The sequence below is a fragment of the Bufo bufo genome, chromosome 3 (genome assembly GCF_905171765.1).
Source record: "Bufo bufo chromosome 3, aBufBuf1.1, whole genome shotgun sequence".
Taxonomy (NCBI): Eukaryota; Metazoa; Chordata; class Amphibia; order Anura; family Bufonidae; genus Bufo; species Bufo bufo.
In genome coordinates, this window is record NC_053391.1 from 350,500,234 (window position 1) to 350,525,540 (window position 25,307).

Consider the following 25,307-nt stretch of genomic DNA (forward strand, 5'->3'; position numbering starts at 1 on the left):
CCATGTGTTGGTCATATCTCCCTGACTGCATCATAATGATTTATTAAATGGTCAGATGATGGGTCTGTTGTACTGTTATCACACCATCATATTAGTATAGTACAATAGACCTGTGATTAGATATGAACTGAGTGTATGTGTATCATAAATCACTTTGATGCAGTTAATTTGGGTCAGGGGAGCTGCAGTCAAGTATTAGTGGCCAGTTGCCACTATTTATAGCCATACTACTACATGTACCCTATATGCATAATTACAGTAAATTACGAAGAACAGAAATGCCTCCAATATTTACATAGTTAAATGGTTGATAAGAATAAAAAAGACAGAGGTCAATCAAGTCAACCTATAATCCTACTATATTAATCTAGAGAAAGGCAAAACTCCTTGAGATGGATACCAATTACCCCATATTAGAGGAAAAAATCCTTTCCGACACCAAATATGGCAATTAGAGTAAGTCCCTGGATCAACATTCTATCTCCAGTAATGTAGTACCCATAACCTGCTATATTTTTACGTTCAAGAAAAGCATCCAGCATTGGACTGGCTCACCAGTGTACCAGAGGATCCTACAGTGGCCTCAGGCTCTAATACCATAGTGGGTCCCAAAGGTCTAGGAGAAAACAAAACATTTGGCTGCCTTTGGAGCCAATCAGCTGTCACTAGTGTCTATTTATTTGATTCAAGACCTATTGCATTTTATTGATGTTTTAGGGGTTGGGACCTGAAAATAGTTTCCTCCGGTGGTCCCAAGGAATTTCATTCAAACACTGAAGGCATCAGGGCCTTCTTGGACTGGTTCAATGAATCAACCATCACACTATTGTGTGGAAGAAAGTTAGGCTACTTTCACATTAGCATTTTCAATTCCGATATTGCAGTTTTGTCCCCATTCATTGTCAATGGGGACAAAACTGAACTGAACGAAACGGAATGCACCAGAATGCATTCCGCTCCGTTTGGTTGCGCTCCCATCGCGGGCAGAATAAGGCTGCAACCAGTGTTTTTCTGTCTGCGATGTGGTGCGGAGCAAGGTGGATCGGTCCTGACACACAATGTAAGTCAATCGGGATGGATCCGTTTTCTCTGACACAATAGAAAACAGATCCACCCCCCATTGACTTTCAATCGTGTTCATGACTGATCCGTCATGGCTATAGAAGACATAATACGGATATGTTCATGACGGATGCATGCGGTTGTATTATGGTAACGGAAGCGTTTTTGCAGATCCATGATGGATCCGCAAAAAACGCTAATGTGAAAGTAGCCTTACATAGTCTCCATTACAGTAAAGAATCTCCTATTCTGAGGGTGAAACTTTCTAACCTACAGATGTAGAAGATGCCTCATTTCCCTGCTTCCATCTCTAGTTATAAACAGATCTACTGTATTTGTGCATTACAATTAGATCTTCCCTAAAGGCTCGTTTACACAGGACAATGATTGTGGCAATTATCAGGAAGGAGCATTCTAGGAAACAATGCACAATAACACACAGAAGTTCTCAAACATGACTGAAGACATGGGAATTTCTTTTAACATATCTGCATACTATACCTCACTAGCACCATCTCAAAATAGAATATAAACCTTAAGTTGTCCCTCCAACTACACAGAAAAAAAAACTTCAATAAAAATGACTATATTATTTTCATGACTAGTTTCTCGGCAGAGTTCTGGCCTCTTTTTCTCCCTTTCAGTAGTTAGGAAAAAATCTTTATAATGAAACAGCATGTGGGCGTAAGGGACCCAAGAGATTGTGACTGCAAGAAAATATAAACCGGTTCATTCCTGATAATTGCCTGCAGAGTTGTCCCATGTAAAGTCCCTCTACGTATTCTACTTCCTGTCCTGGCTCTTTAACGTCTCCCTTTGCTTGAACTTTTAGCACGATAAACAGTCTTACTTGACTTTCTCAGTCAAACCATTCACTCTCACAAGATAGGGAAGGGGATGAGTTAAGGTCCTTTTACACTAATAGATTTAGCAGACGATTGTCAGGAAGAAAGCTCAGCCAGTGTAAAGGGGCAAGTGCAATTCTCTTCTGTGTTCAACTTTATCTATGCCTATCAAGGGAACAACAGTGCTGTCTTACTGTTATCCCAATTCTACACCTATCATTGTCATGAGATAATATCTTCTCTCACAGCAGCAGTAAACTGACAATAGAATGAAAAAGAAAAACATTTTAAAAAATTACTCTTTCTGGTAGAAGTGTCCCTTTACCTGCGCCTTGCAGGGATTCAGAAGAATGCTTGCTCTTTATCTTAGGCTACTTTCACACTCGCGTTTTGTGCGTTCAGATAATACAACCGTCTGCATCCGTTCAGAACGGATCCGTTTGTATTATCTTTAACACAGCCAAGACGGATCCGTCTTGAACATCATTGAAAGTCAATGGAGGACGGATCCGTTTTCTATTGTGCCAGATTGTGTCAGAGAAAACGGATCCATCCCCATTGACTTACATTGTGTGCCAGGACCGTTTGGCTCAGTTTCATCAGACGGACAGCAAAACGCTGCAAGCAGTGGTTTGGTGTCCGTCTCCAAAGCGGAATGGAGACTGAACTGATACAAACTGATGCATTCTGAGCGGATCCTTTTCCATTCAGAATGCATTAGAATGCAAACTGATCCGTTTTGGACCGCTCTGCCATAACTCTGTAGCTCTGCAGACAGCAGACACCCCTCCCCTTAACAACCAGTAGCAGAGAAACCAGTGTCTCACAGGGATGGATATGGAAACTACATGACTACAGGCTGAGAATGAACAGTTTGTGTTTGTATACTGCAGTTAACGTGTGCTAATGGAGAACTACAAAGAGAAAATCTAATAAATAGTGCATTGCAAGCCATTCCTAAACCACTAAAGTGTAAATAAACTTCAAAGAGCTCTCCAGGGCCCTACCAAAATTGTCTGTTTCAGCTAACCTATGGAAGGAAGAGAGTTCCAGCAGTACTTATCCTTCCATCGCTATGCCAATTCAGCGATCTTGGCGGTGATCACATGACTGCTCAATTGGCTGGGGGCTCTTCCTCTAAGGTCCCGGCCGGTTGCGCTCCTATGTCTTCCTGTTGAGCTGCATAATGTACAGAGAAACAGGAGGACATCTGGTTGGGACTTTAGCAGATGAGCCAACAGCCATTCAGGTGGTCATGTGATCACAGCCGAGATCACAGAATCGGTAGCGCGGTGGAAAGGTAAGTACTGTTGAAACTCTCTTCTTTTCACAGGTTAGCTGAAACAGACAATTTAGGTAAGGCGCCAGGGAACCCCTTTAAAAGCCATGTTTTCAAGGCAGATTTCAGAAATTAGTGCCACCCTACTAGTTCAGAAGTTCAGAGCTTACAGTTCAGATGTTTCATTTTAGTTAAAGGTTAAAGGTCCCGAAAAAATAATTAAGGATACTCATGTGAGTTAAAAACAAAACAAAATAAAACCCCTCACCTGCTCTGGTCATCTCAGTTTCTGTGGTGCGTCTCAATTGCCGCCGCTTCCGGTCCCAGCCAGGCTGGAAATGTGATGTGCTGACTCCTCACACGTCACTGCTGCTGGCCAGACACATGCCATACCTGCACACATCAATGCTGAGGCCACTGATTGACCATCAGTGGTGACATGCAGGGACTGGAAGTGGCAAGGATAGAGACATGGCCCAGGAGCCAGAACAACTAGAGCAGGTGCCTTTTTCTTTTGTAGTCACACACCATGCTTGGCCATCCCCAACTTTCTTTCAGAGCCTGGACAACCCCCTTTAACTAAAATGAAATGTAAGCTCTGAACATTTAAGACTTGATGGGTGGAACTGACTTCTGAAATCTGCCTTGAAAACATGGCTTTTAAGTTTATTTATACATCAGTGGTTTAGGAACTGCTTCCAACATAACCAGTGGAAAAAAGTAACTGGCGGACACAGAAATGACTACTGTGCTTGATCTGTATGTGTAGAACCAGTTTGTAATCTCTATGTGCCAGAGCTGGCCTGTACAGGAAGACTTCATGTGGCTGCACTTTTTGCTGTTTCATTAAAATGATCATGATGAACTTTCCATGGAAATGAATATTTTCCAAAATTGTACAGTTCCTAATGTGTCGTTCAACAAAGGGTTACTGTATGGACCTTAAGAGCTTAATTTATATAGCCAGAAGGAAATTTATATAGCCAGAAGGAAATAGGGGAAAGAAGAGGCATGATCGAGAACATGACGGCACAATCTAAAATTACTTGGGAGGAGGATAAGAAGCAATGTCAGTAAATATTATTTTACTGAAAGAGTATTAGATGCTTAGAGGAAACTTCCAGCAGATGTGATTGGGAAATTTACAGTAAGGGCTTATGCACACAGTCATAGTTTTGGTCTGCATCCGATCAGCATTTCTTGTGGCTCGGATGTGGACCCATTTATGTCAATGGGGCTGAAAAAGATGCGGACAGCACACATTAGCGCCACTACTGCTTCAAAGAGCTTATCAGCAGGGGTTCCAAGAGTCGACCCCCACTGATCTGATATTGATGACCTATCCTAAGAATAGGTCATCAATATTGTAGAGCTGCACAACCCCTTTAAATCAGGAATAAACATCTATGCTAAGTGTCTATGCTAAGGGAAAAATAAGTGATGGTTAAATGAATCCAGCCAGCAAAGGAAGCAATATGGACAATCACAATACATTAGTAAGTGCCTTGTAATAAAGGGGTTATTCAAAGTCTAAAATATCCCCCCCAATGCCTATGCCCCTCGTATACATTATACTTACCTGCTTCCTGGCACCCGCATCGCTCCGGATCCCAACACACAACACAGCCACCACTGCATCTCCCCATCATGCGGATCAAAACATCTGGCGACGGGGGGGAGCAGCCAATAGCAGGCTGTGATGGAGACGAGCCTACCTAGCATCGTGGGTGACGCTAGGGAGACTCCCTCCGGATCACGGTCTGCTATTGGCTCAACCCGGGAGACACGGGGAGATGCAGCGGCGGCTGTGAGGGCATCAGAAGCAACGCAGGTGCTGGAGAGCGGGGTAAGTATAACCAGTATAAGGCGCCAGGGCATTTTGGGGGGCATTATAGGGGTTGGATAACTACTTTAATTACTACATGCATACTTATCTGCTGTACAGATCTCAGCTGCTAATTTGCTACAATGTATCAGTCTGGACTGCTGGCTCTTTAACTCACAGACAATTGCCTAGAATGGAAACAATCTTATCCACTTTTTAGCTGTGAAAGCAGGACTAGGTCTGCCTTCCAGTCTCTGAATGTAAGCAAGAATGTTCACATTCACTGACAGCAAAATAATACCTTGGCACTGGTGAGGAAGTTTAACAAAAAGTTAATGAGAAAGTTGTAAAAAAAATTATTTCAACAGTGGTTTCTTTAAGTTATAGTAACACATGGTATCCTACCAGCAGTTAACATACATAAATCTAGGACAAGTTCCCTATAAAACAAATGTTCTCAGCACTTAGGTTTTGTAACTTGTACACACGATAATTGAATATACTGACAATTGTATCACAGCCAACATAAGTTATAGGATTAGAAGTTACTGTTGGGACTTGAGGAACGAGTCCAGGAAATGGAGGATATTGCTAAAGCTGAGCTGAAAATACCAGATATCTTAGGAGTAAATCTTGGTGCATAGCACAGTAAAAAAACATACCTTACCTGATTGTGCCCTGATGTCTTCTGGTCTCTGGAATCTTTGACTGAACTTGTGGGTGTGTTACAAGTTCTCCCCTTTCACAGCCGGTTTCCCCTCCTCCAGGCCACAATGAGTTTGGAGAAGGCAAAGCTGGTTAGTCCACCTCCACAGTCACATTTCCATACTGAAAAGGTAAAGAACAAGCCTATTATGATTCTAATGTGTATGGAGGACCTTATTCTGGTAACAGCAAAGATTAAGGGTGTGACTGACCATACCAGGGTTTATGACCTGTTCTAAGGCTGTGCTACAAGTGTGATTCATTTACATCAGAGTATAAAATATTATTTTCCCATCTGTTTTATTAGATACTATATAATGGATTACATTATTTTAACCAAGACCGTCTGCTTTTATACACAAAATAAAGGGAACACAAAAATAACACATCTTAGATCTGAATTAATTAAATATTCTTCTGAAATACTTTGTTCTTTACATAGTTGAATGTGCTGACAACAAAATCACACAAAAATAAAAAAATGGAAATCAAATTTTTTAACCCATGGAGGTCTGGATTTGGAGTCACACTCAAAATTAAAGTGGAAAAACACACTACAGGCTGATCCAACTTTGATGTAATGTCCTTAAAACAAGTCAAAATGAGGCTCAGTAGTGTGTGTGGCATCCACGTGCCTGTCTGACCTCCCTACAACACCTGTGCATGCTCCTGATGAGGTGGTGGACGGTCTCCTGAGGGATCTCCTCCCAGACCTGGACTAAAGCATCTGCCAACTCATGGACAGTCTGTGGTGCAACGTGACGTTGGTGGATAGAGCGAGACATGATGTCCCAGATGTGCTCAATTGGATTCAGGTCTGGGGAACGGGCGGGCCAGTCCATAGCATCAATGCCTTCGTCTTGCAGGAACTGCTGACACACTCCAGCCACATGAGGTCTAGCATTGTCTTGCATTAGGAGGAACCCAGGGCCAACCGCACCAGCATATGGTCTCACAAGGGGTCTGAGGATCTCATCTCGGTACCTAATGGCAGTCAGGCTACCTCTGGCGAGCATATGGAGGGCTGTGCGGCCCTCCAAAGAAATGCCACCCCACACCATTACTGACCCAATGCCAAACCGGTCATGCTGGAGGATGTTGCAGGCAGCAGAACGTTCTCCACGGCGTCTCCAGACTCTGTCACGTCTGTCACATGTGCTCAGTGTGAACCTGCTTTCATCTGTGAAGAGCACAGGGCGCCAGTGGCAAATTTGCCAATCTTGGTGTTCTCTGGCAAATGCCGAACGTCCTGCACGGTGTTGGGCTGTAAGCACAACCCCCACCTGTGGACGTCGGGCCCTCATATTATCCTCATGGAGTCTGTTTCTGACCGTTTGAGCAGACACATGCACATTTGTGGCCTGCTGGAGGTCATTTTACAGGGCTCTGGCAGTGCACCTCCTGTTCCTCCTTGCACAAAGGTGGAGGTAGCGGTCCTGCTGCTGGGTTGTTGCCCTCCTACGGCCTCCTCCACGTCTCCTGATGTACTGGCCTGTCTCCTGGTAGCGCCTCCATGCTCTGGACACTACGCTGACAGACACAGCAAACCTTCTAGTCACAGCTCGCATTGATGTGCCATCCTGGATAAGCTGCACTACTTGAGCCACTTGTGTGGGTTGTAGACTCCGTCTCATGCTACCACTAGAGTGAAAGCACCACCAGCATTCAAAAGTGACCAAAACATCAGCCAGGAAGCATAGGAACTGAGAAGTGATCTGTGGTCACCACCTGCAGAACCACTCCTTTATTGGGGGTGTCTTGCTAATTGCCTATAATTTCCTATTTGTCTATCCCATTTGCACAACAGCATGTGAAATTGATTGTCACTCAGTGTTGCTTCCTAAGTGGACAGTTTGATTTCACAGAAGTGTGATTGACTTGGAGTTACATTGTGTTGTTTAAGTGTTCCCTTTATTTTTTTGAGCAGTGTATTTTCTGGACAAATTCAGCCATGAAGCTGCTATCTGGAGACGTAGGTGGGAACTTGCCAATGATAAGAAACCCTCAAGATCAAATTATTGGAAAATCTCTTGAAAATGAACCAGTCCTTCCTCTTCCTCACGGGTATGCCTCAGTTAGGACCAGTGTTGCTTTGATGTTTGAAGGACAGATGTCTGAACATTTAGTGCCCTAGGATAAAGGAAAAGTGCAAACGCTGAAATCATATTGAGGTGTCTGAGGGGTTCCAAAAGCCCCTCTGCCTCATAACAGAAAATATGTACTATAAATGGCAAATGATGATTGGGACATTCCCAGATTTGGGCCTAGAAGTTCCAACAAAAATTTCACTAAGACATCCACCAAGACACATATTCATAATTTTACTGATTTTTAAGATATTACAAAACGTGTGAAATATCTTGCATCTCTATGATGTATATTTAAAAAAGGGAATACATTTTATTTGCTCAAAGTACCGTACTTTATATTGAAATTCATTCTCTTCCAGAGCCAATGTCCTTGGAAATGATGTCGGCAATGATTTACAGTTTACAATAGTCTGATAATCCAGTGTAATGAAGTGCTGGACTGTGCACATTGTGGGACCAGTATATACTTCCTTAAGATGCTGGTAAAATATCACATTTAAATATGACTCCATTTACCACAGCTGAGCCAACCTTCCCACACATTATACTTAACCCTGCTGGAGTAATTGGTTACAACCGATTGTAATCTCTCAGGTGCATGCGTGAGATTTTAGGGCCTGGTATCACAACAGTGAGGATTCCTGACCCTGTTAATCAGCGCCGGAGGGGGCATGGTGATGGGGGATAGGACAAGTTGAGGCAGTGCTCTGAGGGGCTAGGCACTGCCCCTTGATGCTCCATTAGCATATTGATAAAAGTTAACATTTCCCTGCAAAGGAACATCTGATTGCACAAAGTGAGGTATAGTGTTCAACTCTCTCCATGATCAACCCTACAAGGCACTATGCCTCGTTTAATAGGGTTGATCATGGTGACAGATGCTGTTTAACACATGAGCTATCTTGTCACTGTTGAGTATATGTGACATGCTATTTTGTGGCCCTTGCATCAGGGAGGGCACAAAGAGTAACATGTAGAGCACTCTGGCAAAACAGGCCTACATGTTGGATGATGGGGCAAGTAGCCAACATCTCCATTTTACACGCCAAGGGAATAGGATTTGGGTTTGCCTAACTACCGATTCTGATGGAAGAGCACAAACAGTACAAAACCAGTTCCCTAAACAATATTGAAAACAAGGTTAGATGATGATTATGGCTACTGTATCTACTTACCGACATATAGTGGACAATGTATCAGAGGTGGACCTAAGCTTTGCATTGATAATCAAATAAAATGCTGCTTGTAAAATATTAATATATCACACTGTGAAATGGTGCCCATCTCCTGCAATTCTTCACATGCTAGAACCTAAACAGCAAATGAGTGCCGTTCATGAATAGATAGAAATGATACCGATACCAAAAAACATGACTCAGTATCCTACAGGAAATATAGAAGGCTAATGCAACTTTCAAACAGAGAATGCTTCAGTATGCTTCCTTGTTCCTTAAATGTTTAATTTGTTAATATGGGAATAAAACAAGAGTCATACTAGAAATAAATGGTTAATGAAAATCTAGCCTTTCCTGTTACCGATTTATTTAGTTAATCAATGGTACATTGTCTACAAAGTATTAAATGTAGGAAGTGAAGACATTTACTGTATTTTTATCTGCCAATGATAAACATGTAGGCATAGACATAGAAGAATGATGGTATTAAAGGCCACATGGTCCATCTAGTCTTCTCTTTTCTCTTATGATAGATATATGTTTCTTAACAGGCATGTTTAAAGAGGTTTTACAGGACTCGTATATTGATGACTTATCCTCGGTGGGGCAACTACTACTCTTTCATGAAACTATTTTCTGACATTGCTTCTGATAGTCTCACTAATTTCAGATTCTAAGAAAAAAAATAGAAAGTTTTGTACAGCTCACCCTGAATTTGTGTAATCCAGACACATGTGAAGGAAAAGGCAGCACGGATGAATCCCCTGAATGTGGGATCATGAAAGACTTCAGTAACAAATTTTTAAAGGATCCAGCGCCTTGGAATTTAGAATAAAATGTAACTGTTATTTACATAAGTAAAAGAAATCGATGGTGTCCTCGGGGGAGGAGTTTCGCAGAGATCACGCTTCATCAAGCCCTAGTGAGAACATTCTCCAGGAAAAATTTAAAAGGTTAATTGACAAATTGAGATATCGAGTAAACTTGATATATCACACCCCTCTCCTGCAGCTGAAATTTTTTTACTGTAATTTCAGATTCTGCCCATTGATCTCACATTCAGTTTCGAAATAAGAAACCTCCTCCTGAACCTTATGTAACCCTTTAACATATTTAAACATTTCGATTGTGTCTCCTCTCTCCTTTCTATCCTCCCGGCTATACAAATTAAGTCATTTAAGTCTTTCTTGATATGTTTTATGCCTAAAGGTGCATTTAGACAAGCAGATAATTGTTACGGTTCAATTGCTAATGATTCATGTAGGACGATAATAGTAAGGCCTCATGCACTGTAAATGCCATAATGGAAAAAAAATAAAATTCCCAATTAGCAAGTTTTTAACAGTCACCCTATGAAAGAAATTAAATAAATAGTGATCAAATAGATGTACCGGTATGTATCCCAAAATGGTACCAATGAAAACTACAGTTCTCCCCGCAAAAAATACAAGTTGTAACAGACATTGGGGGTGGACCCACTGTGCCAATAACCAGTTTGACTTTGGGCTAGACCTAGGGACGTTATCCGGGGGGTCTCCTGGTTTTCACCTTTTAACCCCTATAGCTGGGATCTGGCCTTTACTGCAGAGGCAACTGACCCATGGGGGTCAGAAACACCAGTACAGAGCACTGAGGGATCAGGCAATACTTATAGTCAGGCATCAGTTCAAGGGCAGGCAGAGTTCAGGCGTATCCGTAAAACAGGTTTGAGGCTGGGGATGACAAATGAGAATTTGTACGATAAACAGGCAGCAGTCATGACAGGCAGTGTAGGGTCAAATATGGTAACTGGCAGGGTTGGGTAAACAGGTACAGGGGCGGACTGGGAACTTAAAGTGGCCCTGGAAAAAATACTAAAAGTGGCCCTGTTTTGTAGTCGGGTCCAAATTGATGCAAGGCAGGGCCAGCAATACCATATTGTGGCACATTATATCACCCAACAGAACCAAATACCACAGTCCATTACAAAATACTGCCAGCAGCACAAAATACATCCCCAAAAACTTCCACTTTCTGGCCATGAGGAGGGTCCAGGTGGCCCCCTAGGCATCGGCCCACCAGGAAATTTCCCTGTAAGGTCTATGGCCTTTGCTATCAGCGGAGATATAGGCGGTGTGGAGAGGACAAAGGAAGAAAAGCCCTTCACACCCGTGGAGAAAAAAGTTTGAAACACGTACCAGGCGCCAGATCACTCGGTCATTAGTCGTGATGAAGATACAGATTGAATCTTATTTGTGTATAAGATATAAAGAAGACCTTCACCTAGGTCTATTTGACCTAGGTGAAGGTCTTCTTTATATCTTATACACAAATAAGAATCAATCTGTATCTTCATCACGACTAATGACCGAGTGATCTGGCGCCTGGTACGTGTTTCAAACTTTTTTCTCCACGGGTGTGAAGGGCTTCTCTTCCTTTGTCCTCTCCACACCGCCTATATCTCTTCAAAAGTGGGCAAGGGTAATCCTTGACCCACTGAAACACTTGAGCTGCCTATCTTGTTCCATAATTGCAGACGAGCATAACTCCTATATACATATACATATATATATATATTGTTCTGTATAGAACTCACCTCCGCCCCCTGGTGCCTCTGATAGCCTCTACTCTAGGTACCCATTTTGCGACTCCTGGTCTGCTTCTAAGACCAGGGAGTTCAAATTGTACCGTAATCCTCTTTTTGTATTTCTACATTTTGCTTTGCTATCAGCAGCAGAGAAAGAAGAAAGCGTGACCTGGTGAGTGATGTGGGTCCATCCATGCCTGGAGGAGTGGGGCAGCCATGGGCATGGACTGCCAGCACAACACAAGCCCACACATACTGTAGTTCTGTAGACACAAATATACTGAACCAAACAATAAGGGTAAAGTCATTTTTTCAAAGGGTACATGTGCATCACAGCTAGAGGATGGAGCAAAGGAAGAATGTGGCCTAGTCTGATACTGTAATTTACATTCTCTTTTGTGTGTGTGTGTGTGCATCACCTGCCTAGGTAAGAAATGGCACCAGGGTGTACTGTAGGAAGAAGACAAGCTGCCGGAGGCAGTGTGATGCTCTGGGCGACAGTCTGTTGGGAAAAATTGGGTCCTGACACCCATGTGGATGTTTATTTGACATGTACCACCTACTTAAACATTATTTAAGACCACATACATCTCTTCATGGTAACAGTATTTCCTAATGACACTGGCCTCTTTGAGCAGGATAATGTCCCTGTTGCATTGCAAATATTGTTCATGAATGGTTTGAAAAACATGGCAAAGAGTTTAAGGTGTTGATGTGGCCTCTAAATTCCCAGCTATTAATCTGTTGAGCATCTGAGGGATGTGCTGGAAAAACAAGTCCGATCCATTAAGGCCCCACCATGCAACTTACATGCTACTGATGTTTTGGTGCACAGGACAACATCAGAGGTCTTATGGAACCCATGTCTCAATGGGTCAAAGCTGTTTGGGTGGCAAGGGAAAGACCAAAGACAAATGGTTTTAGTGTATAAGGGTACAGCTACACAGAGATGTTGGGTGTGACACATGTTGTACGCCCAATATTACAGTGTAGCAGGGCAGCCATAGGAATAAATGGGGTCCCAGCGCGACTCTCGCGTTTGACTTGACCGTGACACAAGACTCGCAAAAAATCCAGCAGTGATAGATATTTTGCAACTCGTGTGAAGCAGTTGCAGCAAACATGTGAGTCATGCTGCGAACCCCATTCATTTCAATGGCATCCTGCTACACTGTGATACTTGGGTGCACAACACAAGTCACGCCCAAAATTGCTGTGTAGCATAACCCATCACCTTCATGTAGAATGGAACCTCTTAGGTTTAGGGCTCATGCACACAAACACATTTTTTTTCATGTCTGCTCTGGGTTTTTTTGTGGCCCATTTTCGGAACCATTCACTTCATTGGGCCCTCAAAAAACGGATGTTGGCCGTTCCGCAAAAAAGATGGAACATGTCCTATTCTTGTCCATTTTGAGGTACAAGGATAGGCTTTGTTACAATACATCTGCAAACAAAAAGGATGCAATACGGATGTCACACTGACGTCATCGTATTTTTTGCAGATCTGTGCTTTGTGGACTGCAAAATACATATGGTCGTGTGCGTCAGTAAAAAACAAAGGTTTATAATTTACATTAAAAAGCATAATGAAGAATACATTTTGTACATAGTAATATAGTGTGTATATATATATATATTTATATACACTAGCTGACGGACTCGGCTTCGCTCGGATATATTTAATCTATTTCATTTAATATTTGTGTGTGTCGTTAAAAAATATCAACACTATCCACTATAACAGTGACATCTACAGCACCCCGCCCCCTTCAGACTCCCTGTCCTCCGTCTGGAGCAGGGCCTGGACGGACATAAGGATGTCCTTTTGAACAGCTCACTCTAAGGCCCCTTTCACACGGGCGAGTTTTCCACGCGGATGCGATGCGTGAGGTGAACGCATTGCACCCGCACTGAATACCGACCCATTCATTTCTATGGGGCTGTTCAGATGAGCGGTGATTTTCACGCATCACTTATGCGTTGCATGAAAATCGCAGCATGCTCTATATTCTGCGTTTTTTAGAAGTGAATGGGGTTGCGTGAAAATCGCAAGCATCCGCAAGCAAGTGCGGATGCGGTGCGATTTTCACGCATGGTTGCTAGGTGACAGTCTATTCACTGTATTATTTTCCCTTATAACATGGTTATAAGGGAAAATAATAGCATTCTGAATCCAGAATGCATAGTAGGTGATCAATTGAGGGTTAAAAAAAAATAAAAAAAATTAACTCACCTTCTCCTCTTGTTCGCGTAGTTCCCGGTCTCTTCTTTACTTCTTAAAAGATGAAAATACCGGCTAGGACCTGTGGTGACGTCAGATCACATGCTCCAATCACATGGTCCATCCATGTGATTGGAGCATGTGATCTGATGTCACCAAAGGTCCTTTAGCCCACAGCTCATCATTAAAGAAGTAAAGAAGGGACCGGGAACTACGCGAACAAGAGGAGAAGGTGAGTTAATTATATATATTTTTTTAACCCTCAATTGATCACCTACTAAGCATTCTGTATTCAGAATGCTATTATTTTCCCTTATAACCATGTTATAAGGGAAAATAATAACATCTACACAACACCTAACCCAAACCTGAACTTCTGTGAAGAAGTTCGGGTTTGGGTACCAAACATGCGTGATTTTTCTCATGCGAGTGCAAAACGCATTACAATTTTTTGCACTCGCGCGGAAAAATCGCGGGTGTTTCCGCAACGCACCCGCACATTTTCCCGCAACACCCGTGTGAAAGGGGCCTTAGGCTACTTTCACACCTGCGTTAGGTGCGGATCCGTCTGGTATCTGCACAGACGGATCCGCACCTATAATGCAAACGCTTAGATCCGTTCAGAACGGATCCGTTTTCATTACCGTTTTTTTTTTGTTCATGATAATGCAAACGGATCCGTTTTGACTTTACATTGAAAGTCAATGGGGGACGGATCCGTTTGAAAATTGAGCCATATTGTGTCAACTTCAAACGGATCCATCCCCATTGACTTACATTGTAAGTATGGACGGATCCGTTTGCCTCCGCACAGCCAGGCGGACACCCGAACGCTGCAAGCTGCGTTCGGGTGTCCGCTTGCTGAGCGGAGCGGAGGACAAACGGTGCCAGACTGATGCATTCTGAGCGGATCCGCGTCCACTCAGAATGCATTAGGGCTGGACGGGGCCGCTTGTGAGAGCCTTCAAACGGAACTCACAAGCGGAGCCCCGAACGCTAGTGTGAAAGTAGCCTTAGACAGCAGCACTGTGCTGTCTGAGCGTGAGCTGCAGGGAGAAAGTCACCCTCCCTCCCACCTCTGCAGCTGACAGAAGTGGATTTTTAACTTAATTTTTTCAATCCCTGTCAGCTGAGGAGTGGGAGGGGTGTGGCTTAACCGAATCGGGGGCGTGACTAGCGGGACCTAGAAGTTGATTTTTAATTTCATGTTTTGAATCTCAGTCGGCTGAGGAGTGGGAGGGGCGTGGCCTAACCAGATCAGGGGCGTGTCCTTTTGAACAGCTCACTTTAAGACAGCAGCCTTGTGCTGTCTGACTGTGAGCTGCAGGGAGAAAGTCACCCTCTCTGCCACCCCTGCAGCTGACAGTTGATTTTTACCTTCATTTTTTCAATCCCCATCGACTAAGGAGTGCGAGGGGGAATGGCCTAACCGGGTCAGGGGCGTGGCTTAGTGGGACCTGGGGGTGGGGTTTTAAGTTCGTCTTTTGAGTGTGGACACATTGTGGCAAGGGGCGTGTCCGGGCTCCTTCCTGCAAGAGTGACTTGATTTTCAGGGGATAAAAACATCTATTTCTGGAACAAAGGCACATCTTGAAATAAGGTACTAAGTGCTATTAGGCCATGGCTTTACTTCAATAGCGATTATCCTGGTGACAGATTTCCTTTAAAGCTCACCTACAGCAGTGAAGAAAAATGGCTGGGTTGTTATGGAAACCTGGAGTTAAACTTCCCGGACACCTGATGTACCTGTGTGCCAAATTTCGTGACTGTAAATGCGACAGTGCGGATTCCTTTAGCGGACATATATACATACACACACACACATACACAAAACTTTATCTAATATATATATATATGTATATATATATACACTGCTCGAAAAAATAAAGGGAACACAAAAATAACACATCCTAGATCTGAATTAATTAAACATTCTTCTGAAATACTTTGTTCTTTACATAGTTGAATGTGCTGACAACAATATCACACAAAAATAAAAAAATGGAAATCAAATTTTTCAACCCATGGAGGTCTGGATTTGGAGTCACACTCAAAATTAAAGTGGAAAAACACACTACAGGCTGATCCAACTTTGATGTAATGTCCTTAAAACAAGACAAAATGAGGCTCAGTAGTGTGTGTGGCCTCCATGTGCCTGTATGACCTCCCTACAACGCCTGTGCATGCTCCTGATGAGGTGGCAGACGGTCTCCTAAGGGATCTCCTCCCAGACCTGGACTAAAGCATCTGCCAACTCCTGGACAGTCTGTTGGTGGATAGAGCGAGACATGATGTCCTAGATGTGCTCAATTGGATTCAGGTCTGGGGAACGGGCGGGCCAGTTCATAGCATCAATGCCTTCATCTTGCAGGAACTGCTGACACACTCCAGCCCCATGAGGTCTAGCATTGTCTTGCATTAGGAGGAACCCAGGGCCAACCGCAGCAGCATATGGTCTCACAAGGGGTCTGAGGATCTCATCTCGGTACCTAATGGCAGTCAGGTTACCTCTGACGAGCACATGGAGGGCTGTGCGGCCCTCCAAAGAAATGCCACCCGACACCATTACTGACCCAATGCCAAACCGGTCATGCTGGAGGATGTTGCAGGCAGCAGAACGTTCTCCACGGCGTCTCAAGACTCTGTCACGTCTGTCACATGTGCTCAGTGTGAACCTGCTTTCATCTGTGAAGAGCACAGGGCGCCAGTGGCGAATTTGCCAATCTTGGTGTTCTCTGGCAAATGCCAAACGTCCTGCACGGTGTTGCGCTGTAAGCACAACCCCCACCTGTGGACGTCGGGCCCTCATATCACCCTCATGGAGTCTGTTTCTGACCATTTAAGCAGACACATGCCCATTTGTGGCCTGCTGGAGGTCATTTTGCAGGGCTCTGGCAGTGCTCCTCCTGTTCCTCCTTGCACAAAGGCGGAGGTAGCGGTCCTGCTGCTGGGTTGTTGCCCTCCTACGGCCTCCTCCACGTCTCCTGATGTACTGGCCTGTCTCCTTGTAGCGCCTCCATGCTCTGGACACTACGCTGACAGACACAGCAAACCTTCTTGCCACAGCTCGCATTGATGTGCCATCCTGGATAAGCTGCACTACCTGAGCCACTTGTGCGGGTTGTAGACTCCGTCTCATGCTACCACTAGAGTGAAAGCACCGCCAGCATTCAAAAGTGACCAAAACATCAGCCAGGAAGCATAGGAACTGAGAAGTGGTCTGTGGTCACCACCTGCAGAACCACTCCTTTATTGGGGGTGTCTTGCTAATTGCCTATAATTTCCACCTGTTGTCTATCCCATTTGCACAACAGCATGTGAAATTGATTGTCACTCAGTGTTGCTTCCTAAGTGGACAGTTTGATTTCACAGAAGTGTGATTGACTTGGAGTAACATTGTGTTGTTTAAGTGTTCCTTTTTTTTTTGTTGAGCCGTGTGTATATATATATATATATATATATATATATATATATATATAATTTATCGTTTTCCTTTATTTTGCAGTATTCTCAATTGATGCTTACCTATAGAAATTAGCATCTTTGGGTAAAAAGTAATATATTTTAGACACAATGACTTTTCTAGTAATAAAACTAATCAGTAAATAAATACAATATTAGAGATGAGCAAACCAGTCAAGATTCGTTTTAGGTCCGGTTCGCAGAATATTTGAAAAAGTTTGGTTTGGACCCAAATTAGTTTGGGCTGAACCGAAGTTGCTCCAATTGCCCTGAAAGTTGGTATATAACCCCCTCTAGCTTCCTAAGAGCATTAAGGATTTCTAGTAGAAATAGTAGTAGTAGTGATAGTGGCTGCAGATGCTTTGTGTTAATGGTGGTGGCAGTAGGGGATTAAAGCGGGGAGCTGCAGCAGCTGGGCAACGGCAGCTGCAGCAACAGCCATATGGTACATGTTGGCAAAAAAGCAGCAGCATGATGGAGGGAGCAGCAGCCTTACAGAAGATGATGGTCGGCAGGTCGCAGCAGTGGCATGATGGCGGCGGTGGTATGATGATGGCGGCAGCAACATCCATACAGAATGTGAATGTAGGCAGGTAGCAGAAGTGGCATGATGGAGGCAGCAGCCATACAGAACGTGATGGTTTGTAGACGGACAGCAACAGTGGCAAGATGAGGCATTGCTAGCAAGGAGAGATCTATTCATTGGAATCAGCCAGAGGAATGGGAAAATCCTCCTGAATCCAGGCTTGGTTCATTTTGACAAAAGTGATGTTTTGGACACTGGCAGAAGACAACTTCGTCTTTTTGGCTGTCACCACCCAAACCCATCGCCCCCCTTGCTGAAGGCCCCCTCTTTCGGATGACACTGGAAGCTGGGCAAGAAAGAGAGCGTGCTGTGCCAATTCGGGCCACTGTTCCAGTCTGCCTGCCCAGAAATCCATGGAGATACGTAGAATTAAGAATGTTTGCTCCTGGCGGTCCACCATTCTTAATTCTACTTTCCGCCATGGAAAACTGGGCACCTGTCCTTGAAGTTCATGTGACTGCGGCTGCATCCCATACAACTTTTGCGATCCTGATACGCATACATTAGAATTGTGCCTAATCGAGCACAACCTATACAGAGGAGCCTCTAATTTACAGGGGTCTGACAATACATAGTCCTGATGTACTCACCCTATGGTGCACTGCATATTTCTGCTTTAACCCTAAAAGATACTTGCTGCCTTCCGTTTCAGAAATCCATAGGGGCAGCGAACAGGGTATGCAACAGAGGCTGGCCATAATTAAAGTAGGCCTGAACCTGGACGTTGAGGCTGGAGTCAGCTTCCTGACTGGCTTCAGCCTTGCGCGGCACATGGAAAAACTGCCCCATTATGTTGAGGAGACTGAAATGGCTGCAGCTACTGCTGCTCATGGCGGTGGGAGGGTGGTGACTGTGGAGGGCAGAGAGGGGCCTCCCTTTCAGACATGCTGGTGGCAGGCGTCTGCCCACTGTAAGTATTTCATGGTAATTACGTAATTTGGCCTCCCTTTCTGCGAGAGGAAAACATTCCACCCTTTTGCCTCGGGAGCGAGGGTCTAAAAGCATGGCTATTCAGTAATTATCATACTGCTTGATGTCAACGGTACACCTATCACTGCATAAGCAAGCAACCATACAGGTCGCCATTCTGGCCAGTGTGCCTGAGGAGCCAGTTCTTTCCACCTTCGACACCACTGAGACGATTGGGTGTTATGGCCGTTGACACTGTCTTCATTATCATCCTCTTTCTCCTCCACCTTCTCCTCAAGTGGTAGCACCTCCTTCCCCATGGAAGATTCTCATCGTGGGTCCCCAACAGCTACAGTGCCACCTGTTGCATGAGTGTCAGCGTCTCTTTAAAAATACATATGAGGGGATAAAGGACAAGTGCTGCATGAACGGCACGAGCTGCCACTGCACAACCTGGAAACAACACATGTTTCCTGCTAAGGCAGCCTGGTGTATGAACAAATCGTTCACGGCTTTCTGCTGCTTGTATAAACGCTTGAGCATGTGCAATGCTGAATTCCAGCGAGTTTGAACGTAGAAGATTAAAAGGTGTAGCTGCATACCATTCTGACGCTGCAGGTCCAGGAGAGCGTTTGTCACCGCTAGAGAATGGATGAAAAGAGGAACAGTTTCCTGTACATTGCCAGCACCTTGCACAAGCCAGTGCATTTTTGTAATAAAAAATGCCATGTAGAGAGCATGTGTTATTTCCTCAGGTTCAGGGCAGCCAGGATGTTGTGTCCATTGTCGCTGACCACCTTGCCCAGTTGGAGTCAGCGAGGTGACAGCCAGCTGGATGTTTGCTACTTGATGTACTTGAACAACTGCTAACATGTGATAGGAAGGATAGGTTGTGGGAGTGACGTTGTGCCCTGCTGCTGTTGGGACTGTGTCCATGGAGGAGGAGGTAGAAGAGGCAGATAAGTGCCTGCTGTGGGAGCCAGTCCCATTATATGGTGGGAGAGGTTCAAAATAAATTGGCCATGGGCCTGGGGTGCTGCCTCTCCACTGCCACAAAAAACATTGACCCAGTGGGCTGTGAAAGACATGTACTGTCCCTGTCCGTAAAAGCTGCTCCAGGTGTCCATCGTGGAGTGCACATTGATGCACAGCGAAAATTGCAAGGAGTGGCCCGAATTCTCTGCTAACATGAGGGTAGAAGGCTCTAGTACAATAGTACAACAGTGACTGCACCGCCAGAAACATGGCCAAGTGGGGGTTCAGTAGATAAGCTGAAAAGTTTTTTTATGGCCAAGTGTTCCATTATAGAAGCCTCACGATGGTGCCAAGGATGAGGAGGAGTTTTAGTAGATAAAAAAGGTGATGATGACAAAGATACCATACCGCTTGGGGATGCTGGTTGGCTGCCACAGAGAGGACCAGGAGAAGAAGGACAGACTGATCGAGAATGCTGGCCAGTTGTATTTTCCCAAAGGATCTGGTAATGCCGCCTCATGTGCTGCAATAGACCACTGGTACCTATAATTGTGTTTGAACAGCCACGGCTTATTTTAATCCTGCAGATCTTGCACTTCGCTGTGGCTTTGTGTGCCTGCCTTGTGGAAATAAAGCGCCATACGGGAGTTGCTCACACAGAGCTACAGGCAGCCAACCTGGCAGACGTGGTCCTGACTGTTCTTTGGGAGGTAGGTGGCTCTGCTCTTTATTACTGCTGCCACCGTCCTTCTCCACTGATGATGCCTCCTTCTCAGTACCCCGATCCAGCTCCCAGGTCATGTCCAGCACACAATCATCATCGGAGTCCTTACTCTCCCTGCCACTTTTGTCAGACTGTGAGATATCATGATGGGCTCCTGACGATTGAGGCTAACACTCAATTTCTTGTTATCACTCACAGGTAAATTGCTGCCCTACCCTGTGTCTTGTAGTAATCACATTTAAATGCTAGTTTAATTAAATTTAACAATCCCCCCAAAAATGTAATTCCAACCGTGTGGAAACTGAATAAACAAAATGGACAATTGAGGCTTGATGCTAAATTTCTCGTTAATACACACAGGTAGATCGCTGCTACACCTTGGATATTGATGCAGACAGACAGTAACAGTGGCAAGATGGGGCACTGCCAGCAAGGCGAGGTCTATTCATCAGAATCAGCAGGAGGAGTGTGAAAATGTTGGTATTGATGCAGTAATCAAGTACATGTAGCTTAATTAAATTGAACCCCTCCCCCCCCAAAAAAAATGTTATTTGCAACTAGGTGGAAACTGAATAAACGGAAATGGACAATTGAGGATTGATGCTCAATTTATCATTAATATACCCTGGTTCTGGGGCGGGGCTTAGGGGGTGGGCGGGGCTGACTGATTCACGCGCATAACAAAACACAAGGTGCATATTAAAATATATAACACTATATAATGACTATATAAACTGACTATGGTCTCTGCCGCACTGGTCTCTGCTGCACTGGTCTCTGCTGCACTGTACCGTATTTTTCGCCCTATAAGATGCACCTAGTTTTAGAGGAGAACAATAAGAAGAAAAAAAATTTCATTACACCTCTGGTCAGACCAGCAATCAGACCCCCAATGTTAATCAGACCTCAGATCAGACCCCCAATGGCTCAGATCAACCCCCAAACCTTTAGCCATCTATCAGCCCCCAATGTCAGCCATAACCCCCTCCCCAATGTCAGCCATAAACCCCCCCCAATGTCAGCCATAAACCCCCCCAATATCAGCCATAAACCCCCCCAATGTCAGCCATAAACCCCCCCAATGTCAGCCATTAGCCCCTCATGTCAACCATAAGCCCCCCATTAGCCCCTCATGTCAGCCATAAGCCTCCATTACCCCCTCATGTCAGCCATAAACCCCTCATTAGCCCCTCATGTCAGCCATAAGCCCCCCATTAGCCCCTCATGTCAGCCATAAGCCCCCCATTAGCCCCTCATGTCAGCCATAAGCCCCCCATTAGCCCTTCATGTCAGCCATAAGCCCCCCATTAGCCCCTCATGTCAGCCATAAGCCCCCCATTAGCCCCTCATGTCAGCCATAAGCCCCCCATTAGCCCCTCATGTCAGCCATAAGCCCCCATTAGCCCCTCATGTCAGCCATTAACCCCCTCATGTCAGCCATAAGCCCCCCATTAGCCCCTCATGTCAGCCATAAGCCCCCCATTAGCCCCTTATGTCAGCCATTAGCCCCCCATTAGCCCCTCATGTCAGCCATAAGCCCCCCATTAGCCCCTCATGTCAGCCATAAGCCCCCCATTAGCCTCTCATGTCAGCCATTAGCCCCCCATTAGCCCCTCATGTCAGCCATTAGCCCCTCATGTCAGCCATTAGCCCCTCATGTCAGCCATAAGCCCCCATTAGCCCCTCATGTCAGCCATAAGCCCCCCATTAGCCCCTCATGTCAGCCCCATGTCCCTCATGTCAGCCCCATGTCCCTCATGTCAGCCCAATGTCCCCCAGGTCAGCCATCAGCCCCTAGTGCAAATAAAATAAAATAAAATAAACACTTACCTCTCCTGCTCCTGGTCACCATCGCGATCCTCTTCATTCTGCTGTCGGCTGGCTGTGTATAGCGGCGCACAGCGTGAGGTCACAGAAAGACCTCTCGCTGTGCGCAGCCATGCACAGCCGATAGCCGAGCCGAGGACCAGGAAGTGGTGAGTACAGATCCTTCACCGCTTCCTGGTACTTCTGTACTAATGAAGCGCTTCCATAATGGAAGCACTTCATTAGTACAGAGTTAAAGACTGCCCTGATCGCCGTGGCCCGGCTAACAATCCTCCACGGCCCGGTCCTGGGCCGCGGCCCGGCGGTTGGGGACCGCTGATCTAGACTATCAGGTCTTATATATGTTTGTATGTATCTATGTTTGTTTGAAGTGGGTGGATTATTTTATATTTAACAATAAAAGTTACGTTTTATTAATGCTTAGGCTACTTTCACACTAGCGTTCGGAGCGGATCCGTCTGATGCTTCATCAGACGGATCCGCTCCGATAATGCAGACGTTTGCATCCGTTCAGAACGGATCCGTCTGCATTATTACTTAGAGAATTTTCTAAGTCTGAAAGTAGCCTGAGCGGATCCGTTCAGACTTTACATTGAAAGTCAATGGGGAACGGATCCGCTTGAAGATTGAGCCATATGGTGTCATCTTCAAGCGGATCCGTCCCCATTGACTTACATTGTAAGTGTGGACGGATCCGCTCGCCTCCGCACGGCCAGGCGGACACCCGAACGCTGCAAGCAGCGTTCAGGTGTCTGCTCACTGAGCGGAGCGGAGGCTGAGCGCTGGCAGGCGGATGCATTCTCAGTGGATCCGCCTCCACTGAGAATGCATTAGGGCCAGACGGATGCGTTCGGGGCCGCTCGTGAGCCCCTTCAAACGGAGCGCACGAGCGGACACCCGAACGCTAGTGTGAAAGTAGCCTTACTGTGATCCAAATGCTCCTACTGCATGAATTCACAATTACAACACATGCATATCCTCGACGAGGTTAATAGTGCTGGGAGACTCAGCAGCATATTGTATGTGTAGAACTACAAATCCCAGCTGTACAATGACATTGCTGATACCCACATGATCTTTCCTCTACCTGTTCATGTGCAATGCTCTACAGAACTCCAGTCTGTCAGCTCTGTGTCTGCAGGATGAGGAGGGCAGATCCCAGCATTTGTCTCTTCACTGCCTGCAGCTACTCAGTAAAGCCTTCAGCCCTGAGTCTGTGCTGCTGAAGGGGTTAAAGTTTTTTTTCCAGAAGAATCCAGAGAGAGAGAGAGCAGACGGCATCTCAGCCAGTGCAGGGGGCCGTGGCCAGCACAATGACGTCTCGTGTACAGACACATATCTGCCCCTTGTGCACGAAACATCATCAGAGCAGAGAGAGAAGTGGACATCACAGGTCATATGACTCTCAGTGAAATCTGAGAAAGCAGCAACTGCAGAGAAAGTAAGTGCATGGTAAAGCCTTTACATTTGATCAGTTAGAAACATACAAAGGACAAAAAAAATAACTCGGAAAACCCCTTTAATTAAATTGAAATAAATTTTTATTGCAACCGTCTGGAAACTGAATAAACAGAAATGGAGGATTGAGGCTTGACCCTAAATTTCTCGTTAATACACACAGGTAGATTGATGGTACACCTTGGGTATTGATGCAGACAGACAACAACAGTGGCAAGATGCAGCACCGCGAGAAAGGCAAGGTCTATTCATCAGAGTCAACCAGAGCAGTGTGAAAATGTAGGCATTGATGCAGTAATCACTTATATATGCTGCTTAATTAAACTGAACCCCCCCCCCCCCCCAAAAAAAAAAAAAAGTAAATAAATAAATAAATTTGAAATTGCAACCGTGTGGAAACTGAATAAATGTATGATTGAGAATTTGCGTTCAATTTCATGTTAATACACACAGGTAGATTGCTGCTACACCTTGGGTATTGCTGCAGTAATCATATATATATATATATATATATACACTGCTCAAAAAAATAAAGGGAACACTTAAACAACACAATGTAACTCCAAGTCAATCACACTTCTGTGAAATCAAACTGTCCACTTAGGAAGCAACACTGAGTGACAATCAATTTCACATGCTGTTGTGCAAATGGGATAGACAACAGGTGGAAATTATAGGCAATTAGCAAGACACCCCCAATAAAGGAGTGGTTCTGCAGGTGGTGACCACAGACCACTTCTCAGTTCCTATGCTTCCTGGCTGATGTTTTGGTCACTTTTGAATGCTGGCGGTGCTTTCACTCTAGTGGTAGCATGAGACGGAGTCTACAACCCACACAAGTGGCTCAGGTAGTGCAGCTTATCCAGGATGGCACATCAATGCGAGCTGTGGCAAGAAGGTTTGCTGTGTCTGTCAGCGTAGTGTCTAGAGCATGGAGGCGCTACCAGGAGACAGGCCAGTACATCAGGAGACGTGGAGGAGGCCGTAGGAGGGCAACAACCCAGCAGCAGGACCGCTACCCCCGCCTTTGTGCGAGGAGGAACAGGAGGAGCACTGCCAGAGCCCTGCAAAATGACCTCCAGCAGGCCACAAATGTGCATGTGTCTGCTCAAACGGTCAGAAACAGACTCCATGAGGATGATATGAGGGCCCGACGTCCACAGGTGGGGGTTGTTCTTACAGCCCAACACCGTGCAGGACGTTTGGCATTTGCCAGAGAACACCAAGATTGGCAAATTCGCCACTGGCGCCCTGTGCTCTTCACAGATGAAAGCAGGTTCACACTGAGCACATGTGACAGACATGACAGAGTCTGGAGACGCCGTGGAGAATGTTCTGCTGCCTGCAACATCCTCCAGCGTGACTGGTTTGGCATTGGGTCAGTAATGGTGTGGGGAGGCATTTCTTTGGAGGGCCGCACAGCCCTCCATGTGCTCACCAGAGGTAGCCTGACTGCCATTAGGTACTGAGATGAGATCCTCAGACCCCTTGTGAGACCATATGCTGGTGCGGTTGGCCCTGGGTTCCTCCTAATGCAAGACAATGCTAGACCTCATGGGGCTGGAGTGTGTCAGCAGTTCCTGCAAGACGAAGGC

The 25,307-nt window shown here is 45.2% G+C and overlaps 1 protein-coding gene across 3 annotated transcripts in view; it reads right to left on the reverse strand.

The window, feature by feature from the left end:
* The window catches only part of RHBDL2 (rhomboid like 2), a 57,344-nt gene that overhangs the window by 20,701 nt on the left and 11,336 nt on the right, over window positions 1-25,307 (reverse strand). Inside the window, exons 2-3 of one of the 3 annotated variants that reach the window (XM_040424457.1) lie at window positions 5,679-5,839; window positions 5,313-5,451 (exon numbers count right to left, since the gene is read on the reverse strand). The gene's annotated coding sequence lies outside the window, so the exon portion shown is untranslated. Of the gene's footprint in view, window positions 1-5,312; window positions 5,452-5,673; window positions 5,840-25,307 lie in introns of all 3 variants that reach the window. The other 2 variants (XM_040424456.1, XM_040424458.1) reach the window with 2 other exon arrangements.